The 17,267-nt window shown below is 43.2% G+C and overlaps 1 protein-coding gene across 6 annotated transcripts in view; it reads left to right on the top strand.

Moving 5' to 3' along the window:
* The window catches only part of LOC116948260 (signal-induced proliferation-associated 1-like protein 2), a 154,617-nt gene that overhangs the window by 48,715 nt on the left and 88,635 nt on the right, over positions 1-17,267 (top strand). The window lies entirely within an intron of this gene.

Here is a 17,267-nt window from a genome sequence, read left to right as displayed (position 1 = left end):
CAGGAAACCCTGCGGCACAGCTGTGTGCGATGGGTTTTCATGTTTGTGAGAATGCAGTTATGAAAGCTTTAAGTCAAGATTTAAGATTCCTGTCCTTCAGGGCCCCATATGCTTACTGTGGCAACTCGGCAAGTTACAATTCTCACTCCCACACATGGTGAGAATAACATTTCCTTGTTAAAGTTATGATTTGGTTCGAGGATGTATTAGTTTTTGTTTGTAATGTTTGATTGCATTTGTACTCTTTATACTGTTTCCTTCCACACGCAAACACTCCTTCAAAAAAGTAATCGATGGAACACTCCATTCCAGGACCCTCCTGAAAACGTGTCTTGAGACTCAATGACGCCTTCCTGAATGAGATACATACCGCAGTACTATAAGAGGGCTCATACAGTTTTGACTATCCCCTACAAGCTAAACTGGCACCTGAAATTTAGGTATTTACTTTACCCAGTGCAGGGAACTCGAAATGCATTTGAAAGCCATTGGAGGCCCTCTGCATACTGACACGTGGTTCGAGCGTCCTTTGGTAACACTGAGGGTTGTTCCATGAGTTGGTTGGGCAGTCGGAGAGAGAGACTCTCTTCCAGGTAGATGTTGTTTTTGGGTCGTACCGTGTATTGTTTTTCGCTTTCACTTCACGTGTTGGGAGCTTCTTCAGGAACTGTTAATTGAAGCTCCCCAGCACCTGGAGCCAAATGTCATGAATTATACCAGACAACACGCGGGCAGAACGACCTGAAAACAAATTGGAGCACAAATGACTTGGTTTGACTCTGCGGTGTCAAACCCGGTGATGTATTCAGTGCCCAGTTTGCTCTGTCGTCTAATCCGCTACACCTGACGGCAGCACTCAACACGTGGACCCTCTCCGCATTTGGGTAATCACACGGCACCATGGAGTGAGACGCTGTGGGCGCTGAGAGATGTATTGCTTTAATAACCACTCGGCCTTGCATTGCCATCAAGAGACGGTGGTTACTGAGCTATTGCCTCTATGCAGCTCTGTGTGGTTTTTCTGTTTTGATGGTGTGCTCAGGTCTGTGCTTCGATGCGCTCACTAAAAGGCGTGCAAGCTTCACGATTGTGGTGTTTTTTGTTATGATTACCGTGTACGGGACCCAACATCTCAAAACACCAGCAATAAACCAGCAATAAAAAGCACCTTTGAAAGTACAATAATTTGTGTATTTTTTTCATTTTAGCAAGGTGATAATAGCTTGGGAATAGAGACGATGGGAAGAATAAAAAGTCGAATGGGGTGGAGAATAAAGTGGAAAGAGAAGTGCTCTGATCTGGTGGTGGTTGAACACAGTGCAGCTGAGATGAAACAGTCGCTTTGGTAGGCTGAGTCCCCCTGGAGTCCTCCACGTGGGTGCAGGACTCCAGGAGTGAAGTTCGTGACAACAGCAACAATTGTTGTAGCGACAGAAGAGTAAGGATGCCACTGACCGCCCATGATTGAGTAACTGGAGTGAATCGGTGAGTGTCAGATCATCTTTAAAGTGCAGTGAGCTATGAACTGGGTGGTTCACCCTGGCTATGACAACAGAATTCCAACTTTTGCCAAATGCGTGCTTTGTATAGATAGACGTTCAGTTAACCACCTCATTCAATCACCCCAAACAGGACCAGCCTGAAGAAAAAATGATATTATCCAAGCATATTTGTCAGAAGTGAAAAAAACTTTGTAGAATCTCAAAAGTATTTTTTAGAACATGTGTCTTGTGCCTCATTTAAGCTTTCCCAGGGCAAATAAAATACATTATTATTGGTACAGTGAGGTGCACGTGCACTGTGGTGCTAGCCAGTAAGCTTCAGCAGTGCCCGTTGGAGGCGCAGTGATTATATTATCACTGCTGCACGGGCACATCACGGCAAACCGCCCCCACAACACGCCAGTTGGAGTCACGCTGTTGGCAAGGTGTTTATGCTGCCCCCCCCCTTACCCATGCAGCCACTGCCCCCCGCTCCCCACCTCATTGTTCATTGTCCTCGTATTTTTGTAGCGCACACTGTACCGGTGTTAGACGGTCTTGAATGGCGATGCAAGGGGCCTTCTAAGACTCGGGGTGGAGTGGTTGGCACAGTGCTTAGCGCACGGTGGCAACCTCGCTCTGAACCCGGCGCCCGAAGTTCGATTCCCGGGCTCGGCCTGACATCAGTGGCGAGTGATGTCTGAACCGGTCTTGGGCAAGTTTATTAAATCCCGCCCCCACCACCCCCCGCACCACCTGTGTCCACCCAGGAGTATAAATAGTTAAACCGCAGTTAGTCAATCGGCAGGTCACGCGCGTTTCGTGGGGTACACTGTGAATACTCCCACCTCTTCCAAGACGTCTGGCCAGCGTGGAAGTGTCAGCCAAAAATAGCCCTCAAGAGTGGCCTCTCTACCCTCTCCACCAATCGGCACCAACCAATCTGGTGTAGGATGGCCAAACGATCCCCTGAAGGGCAACGGCATTGGGAGCCATTCATCCCAGCAGTGTGGATCTATAAAGGGGTTGTAAAATGTTTCCATAACCATAAGACTCAGGATGCCAACCTTTTCCACCTTGAAATAGGTAAAACGCTAAAATACAAACGGAAGAATTTTGACTTAAAACTTTCGTGACTGCAGGAATTCATATTCTTTGGTTCTTTCGGTAAAGTCACATAGATAGAAAAATAATACTAAAAATAAAGTGAATAAAAATAAAAATAATAAAAGACACTCTTGAAATCATGCGTAAAATTGACAGAAAATGTCTATATCTGATTGGGAACATGTAGATAACATGACTGCTTCATCAGCCGCTACAATGTAAGCTAAATGTAAAGATAACCTGATTTCCAAGTTCAACCTCCTTTCACATTAAAAAGCTAGACATTGACAAGGTTGTTATTAATCTGAGTAATAGGCCAATTTCCGATGGTCTAAAGTAGGTTTTGGCTAAAGGGTTCAACTTCGCAGTCACCCCCAAACACATACCAGTGGATGACATTATTGCCCAGGTCGATGTAGCTCTTAAGGTGCTTGGGACACATCACTGCAGACGTGACAAGATCTGAAATCTCTGCAACCCTCAAAAGCGCTAAGATACCAGCCAGTAACATCAGTAAGGATGAGCGTTTTGAGTTATCTCAGTTGAAAAAGAGGGATGATATCGTCATCCTCTCAGCCGACAAGGGCAATGCCACGGTCATCATGGACAATGCTGTGTACAATCACAAAAATCAGGATCTACTTAATAATGGTAGCTACACAAAAATCAAAAGAGATCCCACCAGCAGCCTCGTTACAAAAACTAACGGTATAATCACTAATTCAGCTTCATTAATTGAACAGACCAAACGGTTTTCCTTAAAACCTTCTGCTGCTGGACCAGCCAGATTATATAGCTTACTAAAAATCCATAAAGAAGGTACACCCCTTCATCCCATCGTCTCCACCATTGGATCACCCACCTACAAACTGGCCCGATATCTGTCTGAGACCTTGCAGCCATTCACTGGTAAGACCACCTCTTCTGTACTTAACTCAGCTCACCTGGTGTCGTCAATTAAGGACATCTCACTGTCGCCAGGTGATTTTCTTGTTAGTTTCAATATAGTTTATTTGTTCACCAAAGTTCCTGTACCCAATACCATTGCAATCATTGAAGATTTGGTCCAACAAGGATTGAATGCTGATGTACCGGCCCTGGTGAGACACTGCCTCACCAATACATACTTCACCTGGAATGGAACATTCTACAAACAAACTGATGGCACCCCAATGGGTTCTCCCTTATCTCCGGTTGTAGCCAATATTTTCAGGCATCTACTCTACGCCCGTCCTTGTGGAAGAGGTACGTAGATGACACGTTTGTCATCTGGCCACATGGCTGACCGGCTCTGAACCAATTCCTCAACCATTTAAATGCCATACACCCAGCCATAAAATTCACCATGGAGGTAGAAGAGGATAGCAAGTTACCTTTCTTGGATGTCCTAATCAAAAAGCAACCAAATGGCTCAATGAGCCATTCTGTCTAAAGGAAAGTAGCCCATATTGACACCTACCTAAAACCTGATTCCTACCACCATCCATCCCAGAAGGATTCCCTCATCAAAACACTACACCATAAAGCTCAATGTAGCTCCGACCATGAACACCTAACCAGTGAACTCAAACACGTACACCAAGCTCTCAATGCGAATGGATATTCTGGCTACACACTCCGTAAAGCCATCAACCAAACCGCGAGGAAGGAGCCATCTGAGGATCCAATCAAAACCATCACCTTTCCATACATAGCAGGGGTAACCAAAAATATTTGAACAAACACAAGATCCAGGTCCGATTTAACACAGTACATAAAATGCGTGATCTGATCCCATCTGTGAAGGACAGGCTTCCTGACATGCAATATCCCGGCATCTACAAACTAAGTTTCATCTGTGGCAGCAGTTACATTGGGGAAACTAAGCGACATGTCTCGGACCGTGTTCGTGAGCATAAGGCAGATTTGGAACATGGTAGGACCAATACTTCTGCCGTGGCTGATCATTATTTTAATGCGGCTGGCTCACACGAAATTTATTTCTCTAAGACAGTGGTACTTTGCAAGCCCACTGGTGATCAACAAAGATTTGTTCATGAAGCCATCCATTATACAGACACAGTCACAATTTCAACCGAGAGGATGGTTATGAACTCAGCAATCATTGGAAAGATGTCATCAACCACTTTGGGTCGTGACTTGATTTGTGTTCTCTCGTCGGGGGAGCACAGGTCGTCATGACTTGATTTGTGTCGTTTTCTTGTTGTCTTTCCCCAGGGCACATGTGCCCCGCCTACTTCATTCTGACACCGAGACATTTTGTGGCACTGCATGCTCCGTGCTTCACATTGGTGCTCTCTGACCCCAGGGCACATATGTCCCGCCCACTTCGTTGCGCCGCAGGAGCACTTGCTCTTGTGCCACACCCATTTTTGAAACCTTTATAAACGGTTGTCTTAGGTGACCATCTCCCGCTTTCCTCCTGAAGACGATCGCTTGTGTTGTGATCGAAACATTGTGTTTTTTTTATATTCTTGGTTCTTTCGGTAAAGTCACGTAGAAGGGAAACAATAAAATAATAAAAATATAAAACAATAAAATTCTCACGACGTTTCGACTGCAACACAAGCAATCATCATCAGGTGTGAAAACCACAGCAAGAAAATTTGAAAAAAGTGGCGTTTTTTTTAACGTTAGCACCACGGAGAGCGATTTGGCAGTTATTCAGATGGACGAGTCCATCTGTCTTCTTTGGTTCTTTCGGTAAAGTCACGTAGAATGAGAATAAAATAATAAATTGATAAAATAAAATAACACAATAATATTCTCACGACGTGAGAATATTATTGTTCAATGAGCCACTCTGTCTACAGGAAAGCTACCCATACGGATGCTTACCTGAAATCGGATTCCCACTACCATCCATCCCAGAAGAATTCCCTCATCAAGACTCTGTACCATAGAGCCCAATGCATATCCGACCAGGAACACATAGCCAGTGAACTCAAGCACGTACACCAAGCTCTTAAGGCTAATGGTTACTCTGACTACACAATCTGCAAAGCTATCACTCCAACCATGAAGAAGGACCCTCTTGAGGAGCCTTTCAAAACCATCACTTTACCCTGCATTGCGGGGATCACAAAAAAGATCTCCAAAGTCTTGAATAAACATAAGATCTGGGTCCGATTCAACACATTACATCGGTAAAAGATGTGATTCCGGACATACAGTACCCTGGTGTCTACAAACTAAGTTGCCTCTGCGGTAGTAGTTATATTGGAGAAACCAAACGACATGTCTCGGTCCGCATTCGTGAACACAAAGCAGACCTAAAACACGGTAGGACCAACACCTCGGCCGTGGCAGATCACTGTTATAATTCAGTAGGCTCACATGACATTGACTTCTCCAAGACAGAGGTTCTTTGCAAGCTATCTGGCTACCATGAGAGATTCGTTCATGAGGCTATCCACATATACAAACAGAAACAATTTCAACCGGGAAGATGGATTCTGGCTTAGTAATCATTGGAAGGATTTCATAAACCATTTCGGGTCTTAATTGATTGTTCACGCTTATGGTGGCTTTCAGACCGCATCCATTATTTTCGTTTCCCCCCTCCTCTTTTCCGAACATAGATGGACTCGTCCATCTGAATAACTGCCAAATCACTCTCCGTGGTACTAACGTAAAAAAAAACGCCACTTTTTTCAAATTTTCTTGCTGTGGTTTTCACACCTGATGATGATTGCTTGTGTTGCAGTCGAAACGTCGTGATAATTTTATTGTTTTATATTTTTATTATTTCATTGTTTCCCTTCTACGTGACTTTACCGAAAGAACCAAGAATATGAATCCCTGCAGTCACGAAAGCTTTAAATCAAAATTGTGTTTCTTGTTTTTTATTTTCATCTTTATTTTTTATCACTGAAAGAACCAAGAATAAGTCTACATTATAGACTGCCAGTACGCTAACCCAGCTTACTAACCATTACTACAGTCTACACAATATACTGCCGGTATACTCACTAAACTTAATAACCAGGCTACAGTCTACATTATAGATTGCCAGTACACTCACTCCGATTAAGAACCAGGCTACAGTCTACATTAATGGTTTATTATTTTAATAATTTTTTATTCACTTTATTTTATTATTATTTTTCTATCTACGTGACTTTACCGAAAGAACCAAAGAATACAAACAGAAGACAATACAACGCAGCGTACGTCTGTGTTACATCGGCCCTTAGGGACCCTTCATGTTGGCTTATATTTGACCAATAAGGATGGGTGGCCGCAGCGGAGTGGTATGCAGGGTTGGCCACAAGAGACCTTGAGTATAAAACATTGTCGAATCCTGTATTTTCAATTCCACAATCAAATAACTCTGCACCCAGTCTCGTAATATTGCAGAAGCCAAATTAGGAGTGAGCCTCGTTGATACTTAGCTGGGAGACTGCTGGCAATACCAGGTGTTGTAGGCTTGGGCTGTGGGGTGGTTAGTATATGGCAGTACAGCAATGGATCATTTTCATATATTTGTGTGGGGCTGTGATTCTTAACCCCTCATGCTCGTGGGTTTTCTCTGGACACTCCACTTTATTTCCAAATGCCAAATATTTATAAATGGCATTATTTAAAATCTAGATTGAAAACTAATTTCTTTAGAACTGCTTTTTGTGTTTAGTTTATTGTCCTTCCCCCACCTCCAATTAGCACGGTTGGTTACAGACGGTAGAAAGAAGTTCAACATACATATATACAAACATTTTCCAAACATCAACATGCAGGACCCTCCTGAAAATTAGTCTTACGGCTCAGTGTGTCTTTCCTGAATAAACAAGAGCGCTAATTGATTATCTTTATGAGCTTAGTTTGTCTGAATACAACTGTGGGCCGTGGCAGAATACGCGTGCCAACAGGGGCACTCAATTGACTTTGATAATGTTGAAGCTCTGTGCAAACTAGTTACTACTGGCCAAGACTAATTCGAGATTCCATTGAAATTGAGAGAAATACAAATATAATTTTAACCGCTTGGACAGCTACAGACTTAGTGCGGCCTGGAAGCATATTATTAAGTAATACATCTTACAATTACAATTCCTTATTGAGGAAACATACGAATTAACGGATTACTAATCTATTATATAATTGCAATAACCCCTCCTCCGCCTCTGATCTCTGTACCTGATTGGGTTCAGTGATGACTTCGTCCTGCTGTATTTCAGACTGGAAGCAGGTGGATTGCTTCACTATTCTGGCAAATCGCCCGATGATGCTGGATGTAATTACCAGAGAAACGTCGTACTCAAATTGTATATGTTGTGGATTTACTCTCCAACACACTGGTGGGCTGAAGTAGTAACTATTAGGTGTATTGTTTATGTGACAAATCCCTTACTAATTGGATGTGTCGGGTGGTGGAGGGTTATGACACATTTATACTTATGCGATCTAACCCAAAAACCTTTATTATAAATAATACATTGTTTAAATGCATGCCTATACAGATCACCATGCATCAATGGGGATTACGTGTGTGAAGACAATAACAGGTACTGCTATTTTAGTGCACACTAACGACAGGAAGTACAAGACCAATGTGCATCAATAATGTGCATGCATCATTTTGATTGATTACCATATGCATAATCCAACCGGTAATGGATGCCTATTGTTATTTATATACATTAATTAATCCCCCCTCCCCCACTTTGCACGTGAAGGGCTCACAAGTGACGTCATCACATCTATCCCTCTGTATATAATGAACGAAACAGGAGGATTCATCCACAAATATGGCTGTCCGCGTGATGAAGCTAGTTCTAACTACTGGTGAAACGTCGTACTCAGATTTTAAATATTGTGGCTTTGCTCTCCAACACACCGGTGTGCTGTACTAGTAACGAATTGGCACGTTCTGTTTACGTGACAAACCTTACTAATTGGCTGTGTCGGGTGGTGGCGGGTTTAACGACACATTTATATTTATGCGATCTTTCCCAAAAAAACTATTATGGATTAGTTTGTCGAGTATTTCACAGGATTAACTTCAGTCATTTCCATTATGCAAGGTTCGGTGAGGAATCATTCTGACCACAAAAATAAATTGAACTGTGGGATTGAATCTGACATGCCTGAGCTATGATGGCTAGGTGAGGTCATAAGAACCGCGACTGCCCGCTAAGTGTAATGAGTGGTGCTGCGCGAAACGTGCTAGTGCACTACTTTCAGCAATGTGACCCATACATCATCGTATATTATTGATGCATATACATTATTGTATTTAACTGGTGTATATACATTTATATACATTACTGGAGGCTATACATGACCCGTGCCTATTCCTTACTATACATTTCTAGTGCCTATGAATGATTAATTATTCATGATTAGTGCCTTTACATGACTGTATATTAATGGTGGGTATACATGATTGGTGCCTATACATTACTGGTGCATATACAGAACTATACATGACTGGTGCCAAGTGGTAACACTCGGTCACCACACACTCCTCACCTGCCTGACCCTCACTAGACACTCACCATTCACGTAACACCTGACACTCATCAGACACTCACCAGTCACCTATGACAGGTAAATTAAGCGTCCTTTTAATGGAATGGGCTGCTCTCTAGTTACTTACTCTGTCCAAGAAGAGTTTAATTTTAATCTTGGTATTTGGCAAAAGGCATTTGCGTGAGTGCTGGGCAGGACTTTGTTGGTTTTTTAGCTGTGCTGTGTGCTTATGAGAAGGATATTTGCTTAAGAACTTTACTCATACTCCCCTGGCCCACACGCCTCTACAATCCAGGAATTTAAAAGCTGCATTGCGGCAACATCACTATGGAGTCACGGTGTGCTGGAGGCGTCCAACTAGCTGGCAGTGAGGTGGTGCCTGTCGCGATGTCTCGCACGTTCTCGGTGTGAGGTTTGAGTGGCGTAACGGTGGCAAGATGTTAACTACCTCGCCTGGAAGACAGGAGGTCATGAGTTCGATTCCGACACTGACGACTGTATATTTGGAGTTTGTGTGTCTCTCTCCCCGTGGTCGCGTGTATTTGTCTCCAGGTCCTCTGGTTTTTCCTTCCACATTTAGATCAACGTTCGTTTAGAATATTTGGTTGTCTACATTTCCACGTGATAAGCCACTTCGTTGAGCTAACATTATGGCTAGGTCACTTCTAAAAAAAGCTAAATAGCTCAGTGGGCCTTACTTTGAAATATTTTTGAAAAAATGTAGGTTAAATAGGATAGAGTGTTCTCTCCTATGCCTGTATTTTATCTCGGTTTCGCGGTATATAATTCTCACAACTCAAAATAAAGTTGTCCAAACTTCCCAAGCAGGGGAGAGAAGAACCTCTTTTAGAAACATGTTGAATATTCAGCAAGGGTTTCCTGGTTAAATATTCAAAAGTCACAATTCAGAGCCATGTCACAAGTTCTCACAAGTCATGGGGGAGGCACTCATCTCTGATGGTAGCCCTGAGCTAGGAATGGAAATTCCATTTTATCGGGACTAATTTGAAACATTCCGATTGCGAATTGAGCGTTCAAACTGTATTGCAATCTCGATTTAAAACTTTCGTGACTGCAATGATTCATCTTCTTTGGTTCTTTCGGTAAAGTCACGTAGAATGAGAATAAAATAATAAATTGATAAAATAAAATAACACAATAATATTCTCATGACGTTTCGGCCACAACACAAGCGGCCTTCATCAGGTGAAGGGACGAGACTGTCTGGTAGGACAGCGCTGGAGTGAAAGAGCCACGTTCAGATCAGTCACAAGCTAATCACTCAGCCATTTCAATGCTAAATTATATGCTAATTCCTTTGTCAAGGCGCTTTGTTTCATCTCACACAGCTTAAAGGTCGTGATCTGAACGTGGCTCTTTCACTCCAGCGCTGTCCTACCAGACAGTCTCGTCCCTTCACCTGATGAAGGCCGCTTGTGTTGTGGCCAAAACGTCGTGAGAATATTATTGTGTTATTTTATTTTATCAATTTATTATTTTATTCTCATTCTACGTGACTTTACCGAAAGAACCAAAGAAGATGTATTGCAATCCTGCTCAATAACAGGTAAAGGACCTTGATGATTATTATTATGATTATTATTAAACTTAAGCAGAGCTAGCTCGTGCTGATGGCATTGAGCCAGATGTCGGCGCTTCATAACTGCCCCGCGTCTGCATTCCCGCCAAGGACTCCAAGGAGCTGCTGTTAAGGTTGGGTCACGAACTGGTGAACACACGAATCAAACGCTGCGCGTCAAGGCCTTTTAAACCGCCGACCCCAGCACCGCCTACACCCCACTCCTTTCTGCCTCCACACTCCACAAATTTACTCTTGGCCAGACAGCAGGGTCGGCCTCTACACGCCCACCCAGCCCTAATTACGTCCACCTGCGCTGCTGCCAGACTCCCCAGCTCAATCCTCGACCTTGTTTCAAACGTTTCTCAGCCGCTTGTCCGGATTTCAGCGATTTTAGCAAGTGTAACGTTACCGCCGAGCGGATGCTGTTTTTACAGCGACCCATTTTTGTTGTTGTTGTTAATTTTCGTCAGATGATATAATAGACATATGGTTATTGTTACTGATTAAAACAGTTTATTAAGAAATTAGGGAGGGATGTTATTTATATATAATCTCATTCTGGAGTGAGTGCACTTCACAAGGTTGCCTTCAATGAGCTCCTTTATCGCTGAGCCATGCACACGAAGCGCCTCGGAGGATGTGCACCATGATCTCATTATGCGGTCCGCGTGGGCCGCATTGTCACGGCGAAGGCGATTGGGCTGCAGCTGCCGCCAGCTTGCACCGTCTCGATCGCCCGTGACAACTGTGACAAATCTAGCGCTGCTGTGACAAATCTAGCGCCGCTGTGCAAACTGGAAAACTCGGCGTGGCCAGCCAGATTAATTAATAGTAAAGTTGATAACGATGGTAATTCATCACTCGTTTATCCAGGAAATTCACACTGAAACCTGAAGAATATTTTTAGGGAGGATTCTGCATTGGGATGATGGATCAATACCATTGACATTGTTGTATGTATTTGGCTATGGGGGGAAACCGGAGAACCCAGAGGGAATCCATACAGAACAAGTAGAGGAATGTACAAATCGAACTTGGTTCTTTGTTGCTGATTATGAAATAGGCACTCAGTTATTGTTTTTGTTTTTGCTTGAAAAAGGCTATTGAAAAAATTGGGGGAAAAATATCTTAATATAGTGTCAAATTATTTAATTTCACGTTCCTACTGGCAGACTAATGCTTTTTGCAGGCCAGTGCTGCAGCAGGGCATTGAAATGGTTGAGATGAGATGTAATGTGCTTTTAGTTACTGTGGCAATGTAAGCGACCTATGAATGCAAAGTTGTTAAATCTCTATGACAAATGGTGGCACATGTTACCCGAGTTAGATCCTGGGCACAGCTAATATCAATGGCAAATAGTGCCTGAACTTGTCCTGGGCTTTTCCAAGGTTAGCATCCGCCTTAAAATTACACACCTTGTGTGGTCTGCAGACAAAGGTGAACTGGGAATATTAAGGTAGCCACATGCGATGAAAGTCATACCCATCCACATTGTGTGCTGTGCCATTCTTAATAGGTGCTCGCTATCAGCACTTGCCATTTGAGGCTTCTAAAGCTAAGGATGTTTATTTTTGTATGTATACTGTAAATGCGAAGTGGTGCTATCGTAGCTTACACAGTGGCTACAATTCAATAACCTGGGTTCAAATTTGGCCATGATTCATTTGACCCACAACAAACATCATCTGAACCTTGTTTGGATGTTCATTTCAGGAGTGGCGTAGCTATCGAGTGTACAGGCGGTGCAATTGCACCAGGTACCCCGGGCTGGAGGGCCCCGATCACCGGGCTATGAAGAGGGGGGGAAATTGTACACGGATCACCATTTAAGTCCTTGTACCAGGGCCCGTGCCAACCACACTACGCCACCGTCCTCGACTCAAACGTGCAGTACCTGGTTTAATTCCCTGAGGAGGCGTATGGTGAACATGAACCGTACTGCCCCCACCACCCCACCGAGTGCCTTAGTGGCCATAATAGGTGGATACTAAGTGCACTTGTCGTGGTCGTCGATCCAGGCTAAGTGGGCAGGGTTTGTCTCTATTCGTTCAAAGTCATAGCAAAATGATACGTTCTGATGTGGGCAATATGCAGACACTGATGTGATATACACAACGTGGTGATTTTGAAATAAAGATGGAGTTTTTCTCAAAATATGTTTTATATCCCTTGTAACTTATGTCAAACCCTTCTGGGGAAATCTTCATGCTATGTCCATAAAGAAAGAGGCTGATACTCTTTGGTTCTATTGGGTAAAGTCACGTAGGTAAAAAATAAAATAAAAATCACGACGTTTCGGCCACAACACAAGCGGCCTTCATCAGGTGAAGGGACGAGACTGTCTGGAGGACAGCGCTGGAGTGAAAAAAAGCCACGTTCAGATCACGACCTTTAAGCTGTGTGAGAAGAAACAAAGCGCCTTGACAAAGGAATTAGCATATAATTTAGCATTGAAATGGCTCATTGAAATAGCTAAGTTAAAGTATACACATCTGCAGAGACACTCCTTGACAAAGGAATTAGCATAGAATTTAGCATTGAAATAGCTGAGTAATTAGCTTGTAACTGGTCACAGAAATAGCTATGTTAAAGTCAGAGCATATACATTCACCGAGGCACCTAGTACAAATCAAACAGGAGAATTTAGCGAAACACAACCACGCTCAGACCACGGATCTTAAACTGTGTGCGAGCAAACAAGGTATCCTGACAAAGAAATTAGCATAAAAATTAGCATTTGATTGGCCGATTTTAGAAAAGAGGTGGTGTACGTGCCGGTGGACTTGCCGTTTGGCGCGGGGGGGGGGGGAGTTTACCTATTGATGGGGTGAAAAGGGAATTTATAAGAGCTGCAAAAGTTTGGGGTACCACTACTTGAAAAATATACTGTACCATAGAAATTAGTTTAATGTTTAGTTCGATTTAGAACATCTTTCCAATGGTTGCTTAATTTGAAACCATCTTCTCGGTTGAAATTGTGTCTGTGTTTGTAGATCTGAATTGCCTCGTGAACAAATCTCTGATAAAAACCCGTGGGTTTGAAAAGAACCTTGGTATCGGAGAAAATTATATCGTGATCACCCACAGCGTTGTAACAGTGATCAGCCACAGCAGAAGAATTCGTTTTGCCGTGTTTCAAATCTGATTTGTGCTCGCGAATTCGGTCAGAGACATGTCGTTTTGTCTCCCCGATATAGCAATCACCGCAGGTACAACTCAATTTGTAAACCCCGGGGTACTGTAAGTCAGGAATGACATCCTTCACGGATGGGATCAGATCACGAATTTTGTGTACTGTATTGAACCGGACCTGGATCTTGTGTTTGTTTAGAATTTTGGAAATCTTTTTAGTAATGCCTGCTATATATGGTAGTGTGATGGTTTTGACCGGAGTATCAAGTGGTTGTTTCTGTATGGAGGGAGAAACAGCTTGGCAGATGGTACGGTCAGAGTAACCATTCCTTTTGAGGGACAGGTGTACATGTTTTAATTCACTGGTCAGGTGGTGTTGGTCCGAAATGCAATGAGCCCTTTGGTATAAAGTTTTGATGAGATAATTTTTTTGGGCTGGGTGGTGGTGGGAATCAGGTTTCAAGTAGGAATCTGTGTTGGTGGGTTTCCTGTAGACAGAATGCCCCAATGAGCCATCAGGTCTCCTCTCAAACAGAACATCTAAGAATGGTAGCTTGCCATCTTTCTCCACTTCCATGGTGAATTTGATGGCGGGATGTCTGGAATTGATGTGGTGTAGGAAAACGTTCAGAGCTGGGAGGCCATGTGGCCAAATGACGAAAGTGTCATCCACATATCTCTTCCACAGGGAAGGTCTGAGGGTGGAAGTGTGGATGGCGTCTGATTCAAATTTCTCCATGAAAATATTGGCTATCACTGGTGATAAGGGGGATCCCATGGGGGTACCCTCATTTTGTTTGTAGAAGGAGCCATTCCAAGTAAAGTAGGTATTGTTGAGGCAGTGCCTAACCAGTGCAGGTGTGTCGGGGTCTAATCCATGTTGGACCAAATTTTCAATTATTTCAATGGTATCAGGTTCTGGGACCTTGGTGAACAAAGAGACCACATCAAAGCTGACAAGGATATCGTCAGGGGACAGTACAACGTCTTTGACCATAGAGACCAATTGGGCTGAGTTAAGTACTGCTGAGGCGGTCTTGCCAGTGAAAGGCAGCAAGGTATCTGACAGGAAACGGGCTAGTCTATAGGTAGGGGAGTTGATCGTGGATACGATGGGTCGTAATGGGGTGCCTTCTTTATGAATCTTGGGAAGACCATATAATCTAGGGGGTCTTGCAGCAGAAGGTTTTAGGGAGGGACGTTTAGTTGGGTCGATTAAGGAGGTCGAACTTGTGATGATCTTGTTGGTTTTTATCGCTAGGCTATTAGTAGGATCATTTTTTATTTTTGAGTAACTTCCATCGTTGAGCAGATTCTGGATTTTGTTGTTGTATGAATCTTTATCCATAATAACAGTAGCGTTGCCTTTATCGGCTGAGAGGATGACTATATCACTTCTGTTTTTTAAATTCGCGAGTTCAGAGCGTTCATTTTTGCTGATGTTACTAATGAGTTTCTTAGCATTCTTAAGAATAGTGGCTATTTCAGCTCTCACAACGTCTGCTTGGATGTGTCCTACGCCTTTGAGGGCTACATCGACCTGAGAGATGATATCATCTACTGGTATGTGTTTTGGGATGACAGCAAAATTTAGTCCCCTAGCCTGTACTGTTTTCAGATTGTCCGAAATCGGGGTGCTACTCTGATTAATGACGATTTTGTTAACATCTAGTTTTGTTATATGTGGAACTGCGTTTTTCTTTGATAGGTGGGTGAATTTAGAAATCAGGTTAGCTTTACATTTGACTGACAGTGACTCAGCTGAAGAAGCAGTCATGTTGTCTACGTGATTCCAATCAGAAGGTGACATTTTTTGTGTTAACATTAAATGAGCTTGAAGGAGAGTCCTGTCTAAAGTATCGAGTTCAAATCGGAGTAGCCTTATCCTCTCTGAGATTAAAGATAGGCTGGCCTTAATCAGAATCAGAAAGGGTTTTATTCGCCATGTAAGTTCACACCGACACGGAATTTACTTTGGCAGGATGGTGCATACATTCAACATATAGGAATCTAAAATCTTAAATAAGTTTTAAACAAGTCTTACTATAATAAGAGTTAAAAGTCTAACACTAAGGGGCTGAAGTATATAAAATTAAATAAATATCGAATATAAAATAGCTTTAAGATATAATTTAAAAATAAGCAGAATCGGTTTAGAATTCGGAGAAGATACAGCAGCAGAAGTGAGTGTGAAAGCGATGGGTATTACCTTGTGATCGCGGCATCTTTTGAGGAAGGTCAGCGTCTCGATGAGGCGCTTTGTTTCTTCTCACACAGCTTAAAGGTCGTGATCTGAACGTGGCTTTTTTTCACTCCAGCGCTGTCCTCCAGACAGTCTCGTCCCTTCACCTGATGAAGGCCACTTGTGTTGTGGCCGAAACGTGATTTTTGCTATTTTATTTTTTACCTACGTGACTTTACCCAATAGAACCAAAGAGTATGGATCCTAGCAGTCACGAAAGCTTTAAATCTAGAAAAGAGGCTGATGTTCCTGTCTGTTTAACAGCAGATATATTAAATTCAGGGGCTACACATTTAGCGAGAAAGAACACCCCCCCCCCCCCCCCCACTGTCAACCTTGGGAATAAGTCTTCTCCAGCTACCTGTGCCATATGATCAAGCTATTTGCTGCTGGTCTAGAGCAGGGGTCACCAAACTCCGGCCCGCGACGTCAGTCCATCAGGCCCGCCGACGGTACTTGAATTTGGTTGATAAAACGTATGGAACACGAGACGTTGTGGTACAATTTAAATTTAAATATTATGTTTAGAATACTAGGAGATTTTCACGCGTGCGGAGACCTCCTTACTGTTATGTGCCTTAAATTTACTATTTTAATTTTTTTTATTATTGTATCTTGATTTTGTTGTTTATTGTAATGTTTGCTTATTTCGCGCCATCCCAAGTCCTTCCCCGGCTCGTGGTAGCTCCGCCTACGCTCTGACGTTACCATGGTTTCCATGGCAACGTCACGGCAACACGTTACCATGGTTTCCATGGCAACACACACAAATACGCATCTTTCCCGCCCCCAAGTATTGAACAGAATGTTTATGCGGCCGCGATCGTCATTCTATCAGTTATCCGGCCCGCTGTGAAAAAAGTTTGGTGACCCCTGGTCTAGAGGAAGATTGTGCCCCCTCAAATTTGGAAATTAGTCCAACACCACCCCCCTCTCTCACTTCTCAAAGCTTCCACCACACAAATGGAATTCCTCGGGAATGCCTTTATTATGACATGATTTTATACATGGGTGTCGGTGGCCGCAGGACTCTTCTAGTTCATGACATCACCATACTCTCTGGTTCTTTCGGTAAAGTCACGTAGATAGAAAAAATAACTAAAGAAAACACGACGTTTCGGTCGCAACACAAGCGTCCGTCTTCAGGTGAGAAAATGATCTGCTGTTGTGGCTTTATATAGGCACGGGAGGGGAGGGGGGAAAGGGGGGGGAGGAGTTTGTCGAGTCGTGGCTGCAGGAGTTCACGGGGGA

Source organism: Petromyzon marinus, chromosome 33 (assembly GCF_048934315.1).
Source record: "Petromyzon marinus isolate PM22_M1 ecotype Great Lakes invasive population chromosome 33, UKy_Petmar_22M1.pri1.0, whole genome shotgun sequence".
Taxonomy (NCBI): domain Eukaryota; kingdom Metazoa; phylum Chordata; class Hyperoartia; order Petromyzontiformes; family Petromyzontidae; genus Petromyzon; species Petromyzon marinus.
This window is presented reverse-complemented; position numbering and strand designations above follow the sequence as displayed.